Here is a 12,721-nt window from a genome sequence, read left to right on the forward strand (position 1 = left end):
AATAGTGCTTCAACCATACCACTACGCAAGATTTTAATACAAAACCTTTTTTTTTCTGAAAAGCTTGTTTTTTGCTTATATTTTTGATTCATTATCATTATAAATAAACTAAGTATCATGAGATTATTTTATCTTTTCATTCTAGATTTATTTCCTGTATGCGTATGTCAATCATTTCTTTGTGTCAAAAATAGTGTTGAGAGATTAACAACCAGTACCAGAGTAGGATCATCATGGTTTCCACATAGATATTTCAAATATAGTGCTATTTGCTAATATCTTTTTCATAATTTTTTTTTTAAATATTTATGAAACATGTTAATTTCTCGAATACTTTCGGTATTCTATCTGTCGGATAGTGATCTTTATGGTACTTTGTCGAGACGAAATTTCATTAACGTCTGATTTGCTGTATTACAACATATCAAAATAGAACACCAGCAGTGCTGCCATTTTTTTGTTACGTGCATGTTACCAGATTGGAGATTATGTTTACTAAGGGAAGTGATTGTTCACATGTTATAAACACATCACTATGTTGCCAAACGATATGATCTTGATTTGAGAAATCCAAAAAGTATAAACTGAGAGCAATTTGACCAAGAATTCGATAAACCCTAGATTTATTCTACAATAATAATTGATAACAATGTACACTAATATGACCGGGAATGCATGATTTGATGATAGACATTTTGTCCTTTGCAACTGTTTCGAATTCGTTGGATTGCAGGATCCTAAAAGAATAAATCATCTCTACTACTAGTACTCATTTCAGAAGTAATAAATCCTTCCTCTCTGGGTCAGTAGTAAAGCATTTCGATCACCAAGCGTAAGAAAACAACTGAGAACACAAAAACAAAATAATAACAATGTATTAGCAACTTTCTTTCCCGTGTTAGATATTTTGTTTGCCGAGCTTTGTTAATCAGTTTAATAACAGGCACAATAAATTTCGGAGTTGGAAATAATTTTCACTAAAACTAGTAGCGCACAAATGATGTATAAGTCCGCAGCATACGAACATACGCTCGACCATCGTAAATTCAAACATCCATAAATTTTCGCTAATCGTGGTAAATGTTCATTAGCCACCTATTCGTACCGTGACAGAACGACCCGTAAAGATATTTACCTCATAGAGTAAATGGAATTCGACAGCACTCGCCACCACTGCATACGACAGGCATTATCCACCTAATTCCCCAATGACTAATTTGTAACAGTAGCATTCGGTTGCACATCAGCGCATTTGTCACGTCGAGTACTTCTCTGTCGACCTGTTCTCACCATCCACCACTTCCGAGCATCACTCCACATCTAAATTTATCCAAGTGTCGTGTAATGATCCCTCTTACTCTCTCACCATAAACACTTAAATCATTATCCTCGCGTTATGGAGCATAAATGTTGCTACCACTGACATGCATTTCCTATTTATTTTCGTATCTTCCCACTTTCCCGCTCCCGGCAAGGCTCAAATACGTTTACTGTCGCTGGTTTTTTTCCTTCAACTGGGCTAAAGTATCACTGCGCGCTCTTTATCCTGATCTCATAAATATCATGTGCACGCTTCATATGCAGCGCTCTTCACTCGCTCCTGCCCGCGAAACGGCCGGACTACGAGTTGTTATTTACACTCTAGCTTCCGTTTAGATGCACTTGCACATATCGTTCCGTAGCCAACCGCGGACGGGTGAATCTATCGGTAGCAGTGGAGTTAACTATCGCGTCGTTCACAGATCGCTACCGTCGATTTTTCGAGCACCGCTGCTAGCACTGGCATCCAACCGATTCGAATCGCGCTCTACGACTGATGCTCCACAGGACGCCACGGGCACAGTTTGGGCCTGCAGGTCGGAACTTGAAACGTTCTCGAATGACAACACCGTCAGAATAACAACAAGTTTCCCCTCCCCTCTGCATGGTGAGAATACTTTTCCATAGTGTGTTGAAAATTTTCCCGAGTTTCAACCGCTGATTTCCCGAGAGGCGCGGACTGCTTTCATCAGCTGTTTGGAACGGATGAACTTTGAACGAGAGAATGAATGGAAATGTGCTAGAGGAGTGTAATATGAAGGGATGATGACTACAAAGCATGCGCAGTATGATGATGGAAATTGCTGTTCGATCGTACTCTTACGTACTCTATAGAGCAATTCACTCCGATATGAATGAAATTCACTGCGAGATATCCTGAATCTTATGCTATCTAACGGTCAAAAACAGTGACAACTTTAAACTAGTTATTTCCAAAAGAGCGTTTCGTTTTTTTTTGACTCCATAGCTTCGAAACTATTAATTCAATGCATTTTCATGTAATATGAAAAACAAATATAAAAATAGTAAACGTACCTAAATCTTAAGTAAGGCTATAAAACAAAAAATGCTTGGACATCCAGCACGCAAAACAAGTGTCTGTTCGATTTCAAAGAAATTATGAAAAATTACGGTAATTTATGTCAGTTGTGATACTCCATATCCTAATATTAGCTCTTTTATAATCGTATGTTTAAAGCTTTATAAAGAATTAACCTATTGATGTATTATTGGTTATACTATTGGTTATATTTTAGATTATTAGAATGCATCGATTTAGGTTTTTAGACATCAGTTTTGGTTCTCAGAATGCATCAATTAAAATTAATGTAATAAATGTACACAATAAATACGAAAAGTTTTAACCTTAACCAAAAAACCCAAAATTAATCCACCTAGCGACCCAGCCTTTCTCTTTCGAACTTATTATTTGTTTGAATAGATTTTCATGAAACCTTCAATTAATAGACAAAAATACACCTTGATAATTTCTGCCGGAATTATTTTTCACTCTGAATATCGAATTTCTGGTAGTTAAAAGCATAACTATACCGAACATTTAGGTCGGATTATGTATCATTTTAGATTCAACTTTTTGTAGTAGGAAAATTTTCCCTGATGAACAACAGCCTAAACAGACCAAATATCATTCAAAGTGAGAATTTGTGGAACAGTATGAAATTTTTGGATAGTAGCTTCCAGTTTCATTACCCAATGTGAGTTTTTCAGGAACCGGGATAATGCTCAGAGGCCGGGAATAAACTCCATACTTCATTTTGAAATCCGATTTTGCGACTTATGATTCCTGGAAAACAACCTTCAATTGCCAAATTCAATCCAATAAAGGTATATTGATGTTGAACCTAAAGTAATAATTGAAGTATAAAATGTGAAGTTTGATTTGTAATCACGAGCAATACCGGGAACGTTTAAATAGTACAATATATTTTGATCAATCAACTTCGTTTCTTTCCATAACTTTTAAGCCACGTATCAAATAGTTATGAAATTTATTTGTACGTTTGAGAGTCCGTAGTTATGTTCAAATAAGTCGTGTAATCTTTGAGTAAATAGACTTTCGAAGTTTGGAGAATTTATTACATAACAATTGAAATAAAAGTCCGATCAAAATTAAATGAAATGGCAACCAAACCTTTCATTTGACACTGAGATTGTTGTTCAGTCATTTTTGGGAAAACGAATGAATTTGAAAAGTCATCGGAACATGTTTCTTTTCACAACTTTTGAACCACATGCCTAATCAAAAATTCTTTAGTTAACCCTTAACTAGCCCGTTAATTTGATACCAATATTGTTTGAATCGGTTGTGTGATTCGTGAGATAAGGAAGTTTCGTGATTTTCACATTTTGATACATTACAGACAAAGTTACAGTCCGATTACAATGAAATTCAATAGATGTTATGAGGCAGCTAGACCTTTTATTTGACACTAATTTTGTGAAAATCGGTTCAGCCATTTCCGAGAAACATGAGTGAGATTAAACAGTCTCCAGATGTTCAATCTTTATCTTAAGTTAAGGGTTTTTGAGGCAGCCCGTCCATTTAAAACCAATTTTTTTTTTGTTCACACAACATTTATTTGACACGGCACAATACAAATTAATGTTTTACGGAGCCAATTAAATCTAATGTCTTATGGTCTAGAATATCTTATAATCTAAAGGCAAATTCTTTACCCTCGCTGCCGACTACGAGCTGAAACTAAATCTAATACTAAAACTAACATGTTTTTTTTTTGTTTCGCTGTTAAATTGGCACCTTGATGCTCTTCAAGTAGCTATAAACATGTAGCATGTATGGCAAGTTTCGCTGAGCGAGAATATCACGAACTGGCACATAGGGCTGTATTCCTCGGGCACTAGGGTATCCAAAAGTAGAGATCTGGCGCCGCAGAATTCAGCACACACCCAAACCACGTGTTCAATGTCTTGATACCCCAATCCACAAACGCAATGATTACTGCTCGCCAGCCCAATACGCAAGAGATGTACGAAGAGAAGCAGGATTATCGAGCTTGTAGGAGGCGGTAAAATTATTATTGAAGATACCGAAGCCAGTGGACCCGTTGAGAAGTGATCCATCAGTTTAAAACGCAATGTCGCAGTTGATGTTTTTATATTTGTTATAAAATATTTTAGGGATCTGCTGCACGCGTAAATGATCCGGGATTCCACGAGTTTCTCCCATCATGGATGTATCGAAAAACACAGTAGAAACAAAAGTATCTAATAATTTGACACGATTGGAGGTGTATGAGGAAGGATTTATACTTTGAGACATGTGATTGAAATACACAGTGATGAAACGGGTTTGAGAATTAAGTTCAACTAGCCTATCGAAATTTTCAATTAAAAAACCTCACATTTGATGAGAATACGAGTAGTCAGATCCCAAAAGCGGTCTTTTAATGGGAGAACGCCCGCCAAAACTTCCAAACTCATCGTATGGGTCGAATGCATGCAACCTAAGGCAATACGCAAACAACGATACTGCAATCGTTCCAGCTTGATTAAATGGGTGTTTGCAGCGGAGCGGAAGCAGAAACACCCGTACTCAAGCACCGACAATATCGTTGATTGGTAAAGCCTTATGAGGTCTCCTGGGTGGGCGCCCCACCATGATCCAGTAATTGTCCGGAGAAAATTCACTCTTTGTTGACATTTTTTCATCAAATACCGAACGTGACATCCCCAGGTGCCTTTCGAATCAAACCAGACACCAAGATATTTAGATACCAAAACCTGAGAAATCGTTTAACCCATTAACTGTAAGTGATGCTGAGCTGAGCTGAGCAGGCTCACGCTTCCTAGAAAAAACTACTGTCTCAGTTTTCTCCGGAGAGAATTCGATACCTAGCTGTAAAGCCCAAGCAGGCAAATTGTCCAAGGTATCTTGCAATGGTCCTTGCAATTCGGCAGCTTTGGCTCCTGTAACAGAGACCACGCTGTCGTCTGCAAGTTGTCTTATCGTGCATAAATTTGCCAGACATGCGTCAATGTCATTCACATAAAAATTGTAAAGAAGGGGGCTTAAGCATGAGCCCTGGGGAAAACCCATGTAGCTAATACGAAAAGTTGCCAAATCGCCATGCGTAAAATGCATATGCTTTTCGGACAACAAATTATGCAAAAAATTGTTCAAAATTGGTGAAAATCCTTGTCGGTGAAGTTTGCCCGAAAGAATGTCAATAGAAACGGAATCAAAAGCCCCCTTAATGTCCAAGAACACAGATGCCATTTGTTCTTTGCGAGCATACGCCAGCTGAATATCTGTAGAAAGCAACGCAAGACAGTCATTCGTTCCTTTGGCACGGCGGAAGCCAAATTGAGTATCTGATAGTAGACCGTTTGATTCGACCCAATGGTCTAAACGACGGAGTATCATTTTCTCCATCATCTCCATTCATTTCCGGATACAGGATAGCATTGCAATCGGCCTATAAGAGCTGTGATCAGAAGCTTGTTTTCCTGGTTTTTGGATGGCGATCACCTTCACTTGCCTCCAATCCTGCGGTACAATGTTTTGCTCCAGGAACTTATTGAACAAGTTCAACAAGCGCCTCTTGGCATTGCCGGGTAGATTCTTCAACAAGTTGAATTTGATTCTATCTAACCCAGGCGCGTTATTGTTACAGGACAGGAGGGCAACTGAAAATTCTGCCATCGTAAAAGGTGATTCTATCGCGTCGTGGCCCGGAGACGCATCGCGAACAATGTTTTGCTCAGGAACAGAATCCGGACATACTTTCCTGGCAAAATCAAATATCCATCGACTTAAAGACTCCTCGCTTTCGTTGACCGTTACGCGATTCCGCATTATTCGGGCTGTGTTCCAAAGAGTGCTCATCGATGTCTCCCTCGACGTCTCGTTCACGAACCGACGCCAATATCCGCGTTTCTTTGCTTTAGCCAGGCTTTTAAGCTTGGTATTAAGCTCCGAATACCGTATATAGTCGTCGGGTATACCTCCCTTCTGGAAGGCCAAAAACGCGTCGGATCTTTGCGTGTAGACATCGGAGCACTCTTTGTCCCACCACGGAGTTGGAGGCCGCTCTTTGATCGTTACGCCGGGATACTTCTTCGTTTGGGCTTGCAACGCGGCGTCGAGGATTAAACCCGCGAGGAGGTTGTATTCTTAAAGTGGTGGGTGATGTTGAATCGACTCGACCGCTTTTGAAATCATTTCCTCGTATAACTTCCAATCGACATTCCGTGTGAGGTCATACGGAATGTCAATTGGTCACATGCGAGTTGAACCGTTAGTAATTGAAATAAGAATAGGCAGATGGTCGCTACCGTGAGGATCGAGGATTACCTTCCATGTGCAATCCAACCGTAGCGACGTCGAACATAAGGATAGATCCAAAGCGCTTGGGCGCGCTGGAGGTTTCGGGATACGTGTCATTTCACCGTTGTTTAACATAGTCATGTCGAAGTCATCGCAAAGGTTATAGACTAAAGAGGAGCGGTTATCATTGTAGGGGGAACCCCAAGCCACACCATGAGAGTTGAAGTCTCCCAAAATCAAACGTGGCGAGGGAAGAAGTTCTATTAAATCAAAGAGCAACCGTTGCCCAACCTGTGCTCTGGGAGGAATATATATTGAGGCAATACAAAGCTCTTTACCTTGTATTGTCATTTGACATGCGACAACTTCGATGCCTGGAATCGGAGGGAGGTTAATACGATAGAAAGAATAGCACTTTTTAATCCCTAAAAGTACTCCTCCATATGGGGTGTCTCGATCAAGACGAATAATATTGAAATCATGGAAGTTTAGATCAATATTTGAAGTAAGCCAAGTTTCACAAAGGAAAAATGCATCGCATTTGTTTTTATTTATCAAAACTTTAAACGAATCAATTTTTGGTAAAATACTTCTACAATTCCACTGTAGGACAGAGATAGAATCCTTCATACACGCAGTTGAATTAGGCATCGAAGGATACAATCGCTGCAAGGAGGGGCCATTGGGCAGTCAACTGCTTCAAAAATGATCTAACTGTTGGGAGGAATGCTGTAAGAAAAATTTTAATTGGATCGGGTACATTGAAAGTTTCAAAAATCCAGTCCACAATGTCAGAAAATTTCACAAATCCAGAGTTTGTTTCATCAACTGGGAGTGCAAAAGGAACAACTGGGGTTTTAGATGTTCCTGGCAGTGCTGGGAACTCCTTCTGGGACTTTAAATTTGCAAGCCCAGGAGGAGTTTGCTTCGGTTTTCCGCAGCACTGTTTGGTTTGTTTGTAACTTTCATTTCACTTTGGGAAATCTTAGGACCTTTCCGGGGAAGTGTAGGAGAGGAAATATTTTTCCTCTTTCTAGACGCCCCAGGATTGGCATAAGTTGTTCCCGCTGGTGAATCGTCAGAATCGGTTTCATCAGAGGACAACAGATCACGGTGTATCAACCGATGCACCACACTCAGAAAAACCAAATGGGACACTCACACCAGAAAATATTAAAAAAGTAAAATCGTGCTAAGTGATCGCTAAATTATGCCTCTCAGCTGTTCTAGAGGTACGGTACTGATCTAAGAAGCCAGTCACCTTTCATTCGAATCCCGGTTCGGGAGAAATTTTTAGTCTCTGTAGGATCATAGCACTAGCCCCGGAATTGTTTTTTTATACTAACAGTTGGCCGTAAAGTCTATGTATAATAAACAGACGATAAGGTTCCGAAAGCGGAGCATAGCACAAAGACTCTGTTTTGACATCAATATGAAATTTGGCGAGTTTATTGAGACCAGAGGCATCTCAAAGGAACACGTTGGTCATATCATTTCATTTCATAATAATTGTTTGAAATTACCAACGTGTCAAACATTTGCCGAAAAATCTGAGACCATGCGCAATAGGAAGAAATTCGATGCACCTAAAAACACAACAATCAACCGGGAAACTTCGACTACTTTGAATATGAACAACAATCAGTAAACAATATAATTGTGTGTATTTTATTAGATTCATTCGACGTTGAAATTAAGGCGAAACAGCGACGGAGCAAAAAGTGCTCTTTCACCAGAACAATGCTCTCACTTATTCTGCTCGCGATATAACCGATCAATTGAGGGAATCGCTGGTTCCCCATTCTTCGCCAGATTTGTTTTTTATTTTGCAAAAAAAAATAATTCGTTTCGATTAGTAATTTTGATCCCAATTATAGTTTTATGTTAATGATCAACTTGCGAATAAATCTCTTGCAAAACAACTTTTGAAAAAATGGAGTAACCAAGATATCTGCAGATTATCAGTCAGACATATGAACGCACTGAACATAAATTCCCACACTCAAAAATCATCAACTCTGGGAAATTTTAGAAGTTTTTCAACTTATCTTTCGAAATATAAAACCATTTCACCAACCACGCTGAACCGGTCAGCGGATATCACTATTTATCTAATAAGAGGTACGTACTTTCATCGATTTTCACTTTCGCCTTTGTATACGCTTTCATACCCGTCATTGCCAGACATCAACAAGCATGTCATCGTTTCTCCGCCCACAGCACGAGTCGACCTAATGAATTATGAATTCTTCAAAGGCCGGCCGGCTTCAAATAAACATGTTTATTGGGTAGTACTTCACGAGTACCCTAAATAGCACAATTTAGACAGTCGATAAAACTAAAAATGGCCTGCACGCAACATGGAAACACCGGGCGCCAGCAGACGATACTGTTTCCTTTCGTCTTCCTGGCAATTTTTCAACTCCGTCACTGAGGTTTGCCCGTCAAGCGCACGAGGAGTGTTCCGGTTCATATTCGATTTAAAGAAAATAACTGCAGATGTCGCGAGTAAACAGCACACGATACGGCTATTTTTGGGAAACTCAAATGACTGCGGAGTAACGCTTTGCGGGTGATTTTTAGAGCAATTTTCACGTATGGTTTTGACATTTATTGTGCAGTTGTTCGAAAATTGCTCATATAATATGTTCGAATAAGCACATATACACACGCATGAAAATTTTGAGTATGTGGTAGCTAAAAAGAAGGACACAATTGAAAACAATCATTGTGTCGTAGGCTGAATTATTTACTTTATCTACAAAATTTATTTTTTTCAAGAACAATAGCTTTGAGGTCATGTATGTTCGAAAAAAAGTATTGTTGGCTTGTGGTTTTATCAAAATTTAATGTGATACTGCATGTATGTGCAAATTTTCGTTAGTGCCCAAGGCACGATATATTTAGTATTCATATACTGCTATCGTGTTATCTCATTTGTGATTTCTAAATCTGTGTATAACTCACTCGTATGAAGTTTTCTTTGCAAAAATTTAGAGCATGAAAGACCTTGAAAGTACTTTGATACTATAAAAAAAACTTTTAAGAATCTTGCTCGTGTATAAGCAGTTGCATGTGCTTTTCTGCTCCTTTCTCCTCGCAAACACGTACGTAGGTATAGATACCCGAAGGTGAAAAGGTTCTCCGTTGAAAAAATAGAAAAAGAAAAATACAACCGGTAAACAGCAATTTCCAACAGCGCGGCATGTTTCCGTCGAAGCACTGTGAGACGATCGATAAAATTAAAACTTTTCACGTTGTATTCGCAATCATCGAATCAATTGCCTTACACGGTTTTTCCGCAACATTGCGTGACTCCGTTTTCATCCAGGTGATAATTGCGACACCATAATATCGGGCTTCCAAAATTCAATCATATGGCCTCAGTTTATGTGAAAATATGTTTTTGTTGTATAATGGAAAAGCTTGAGTGCAGTTCACTGTACCTGACGCTACTCGCCTTCCCAAACTGTAAGCAATTTTTTTCTCTATACATAGCAACAGGTAATCCACACCCGATAAATTATTTCCGTGAAAACGTAAAAACCGTCATGCGGAAAACCACACTCAAACTTTCCGAAATATTCATGTATCATCGAAAAGGTGGTAATTGGGGTAATTTCTGGAGCTGGAGAACACAAGGACGAATTTTTTCATTTTATTGGTTGTCGCATTTTATGAGCTGGATCTTTTTTTTCTATTTGCGTTTAATGAATTTACGATTCGCTTCGTGGCTTCTCGGCGATAAAAATCGCATAAAATGTTTTCAAAGCTTGATAAACCAAGGAGCGCAGAGGTTGACGAACGTACACTCGTAACTTGCAAACGACAACAAGTTATGGGTTGGGTTTAAGTATGTTTATTGGTATGTATTTTTATGGATTCTTGATTTTCGATTATGTAAGTTATGTGGAAGGATATGAGCGTTGAGAAATAATGTCATTTGTAAAGCAATGCATAACATACTTGTACTGCTCGTATGATACAACTAAATACAAAACTAGACCCTTTAAGTCTATTGCAATTATAATCAATATGTGAAAATCCTGATAGTGTAGAAAGTCTAATGAACCCATTGCTTTTTTTCGCATAGTATCGAACAACTAATTTGGGAAGTTTGATTAAAATAGTCTTGTATGAGAGCCTAAATAAATATAGTTGTCCACGGGAGCGGTAGACGGTAGAGGTTTTTACTTTCGGAACAGTCAACTTGTTCTCTATACATTTCCAAATTAGGACATCGTTGATGTAAACGACTGAAATTTTTGAATTGTTCCTGACGGTTTCTGAAATTCAAAACCCATTCTGTGTTGTATCATGTCGAACTGAATCGGACATCAAACATTTTTTTTCCATCTGCGCAATTTGCCAACTGGCCCAGAGCGCAGCTTTGACGGATCTTATTTTTCACAGTTCTGAGCAGAAGAAAAACTTACTCATAATAAAACAGTCGCCTCGAGCATTCACCAACAATATCAAATTAACGGATAAAATTGGAGCATCAAACACATGTTCCTGTCAGTCGTTGCTCATTAGCAGAAGGCGATTAACATGAAGCAGACCCAAAGAGACCGACAAATACACGCCCGTCCGACGGATCGGGTAAAGGATGTGTAATACTTTCCGTATGCCCCAGTCAGCCGGGCACCGTCAGCATCGTGTGGATTATTTATCTACCAATAACGATATGTATAATGATATTTCTGTTTTTTTTTCGGAGGTGCTCTCCTGGTTAGATTGGAAAACAGCCACAATACTGTGCGGTGCTTTGTGTTAATCTTGGTTACACATCCAAATTGATAGCTACAATTTTCGAATTCTTAATTTTATTCAAAATTAAAAAACACTGACGCTTTTCTTATTTTGGCGACAACTGAAAGAAAACAAAAACATCTGAAATATGCATACTGTGTGACGAACGCCAAAGTTCATGAAAACGATTCTGCTGAAATCGTTCCTCAATTTGTTCGACGCACCAGCCTGTGTGGTCTATCCCATAAAGCCATATCACTATGTAGATTTGCAGCATAGCAACACAGCATCAATTCAAAGTCCGTAGCGAGCGTTACTGCTCAATACTGATACACAGCCAAAAGCAATAAACAATCCAACTGACGAGAAAAACGACTTTGTCTGTCCTCGTTTGGTTGTGGTTTTGGTTTGAGTGTCAACAAAAAATGTCATCCAAGTGCATTCAAAAATTCTCTTCTCCATTCATCACCTCCGAGTGGCATGCATGATGTTTAGAAACTTCTTAGTACGCCTGATTTATGGGAGCAGCCAGATAAATGGTGAACACGAAGAATCAAGCCCCTCTGACGACAGAATCAGTCCTAAATACGCGATCACGCAACATAAAACGTCTAACAAAGTCGGTAATGACTGCGGATGGTGGGAGCAGTGTAGACGAGGGGAGCTAAACCGCCAGATAGGATGCTGTCGAATCATTTCCGAGCATTGTCACGTAATTTCTTAGCGATGCTGTTAGACATTTAATCGCCTCTGTGTCAGCCCGGTCTCCAATGTCTAGCAGCTCATTCTTTTTTTCAACTTCAAATGGCATGAAATTGAACTCGATAAAATATTTAACGCGTACTTAAGGACGTTGCACAACGAGTCAGGCAAATAATTCGCGAGCGCGCTTTCGCAGTAATTTTTTCGTGCCGGGTGGGTGCGCATTTCGTTGTTTCAAGGAGATATTTTTTATCATTATGACCTCCACCTTCAGTATTCCTTTCGAAATTATTAACTGTTCGATATCGACGAGTTCTCCGCCTGCACATCCCAATGTCCATCCGTTATCAAATCATCTTCGGCAAGCAACGAATTGCTATCGGCACTCAAGGGCACGATTAACACTCACCACGAGTTATCGGGTGCATAATCAAATGATATACGCTCGTAGCATGCCAGCCACGATCATCTTGAGTTAGTTGCTAATTGGATACGATTCGATACACTGGCACACAGCCCAGTCACCCAACACTCCCGCATCGGTCGAAAATGTATCTCGGTTTTAACTGTTAACGTAATTTCTGTTAGAGTAAGCCAAAACGAATAAATTTAAGTATGTGTTAAGTAAGTCTAAATAAA

General features: G+C 39.2%; 1 protein-coding gene across 2 annotated transcripts in view; it reads right to left on the reverse strand.

The window, feature by feature from the left end:
* The window catches only part of LOC129727869 (uncharacterized), a 153,345-nt gene extending 151,505 nt beyond the window's left edge, over positions 1-1,840 (reverse strand). For both annotated transcript variants that reach the window (XM_055686114.1, XM_055686113.1), the window contains exon 1: positions 1,136-1,840. The gene's annotated coding sequence lies outside the window, so the exon portion shown is untranslated. The remainder of the gene's footprint in view (positions 1-1,135) is intronic.
* Between the last annotated feature and the right edge of the window lie 10,881 nt (positions 1,841-12,721).

This window comes from Wyeomyia smithii, chromosome 3 (assembly GCF_029784165.1).
Source record: "Wyeomyia smithii strain HCP4-BCI-WySm-NY-G18 chromosome 3, ASM2978416v1, whole genome shotgun sequence".
Classification (NCBI taxonomy): domain Eukaryota; kingdom Metazoa; phylum Arthropoda; class Insecta; order Diptera; family Culicidae; genus Wyeomyia; species Wyeomyia smithii.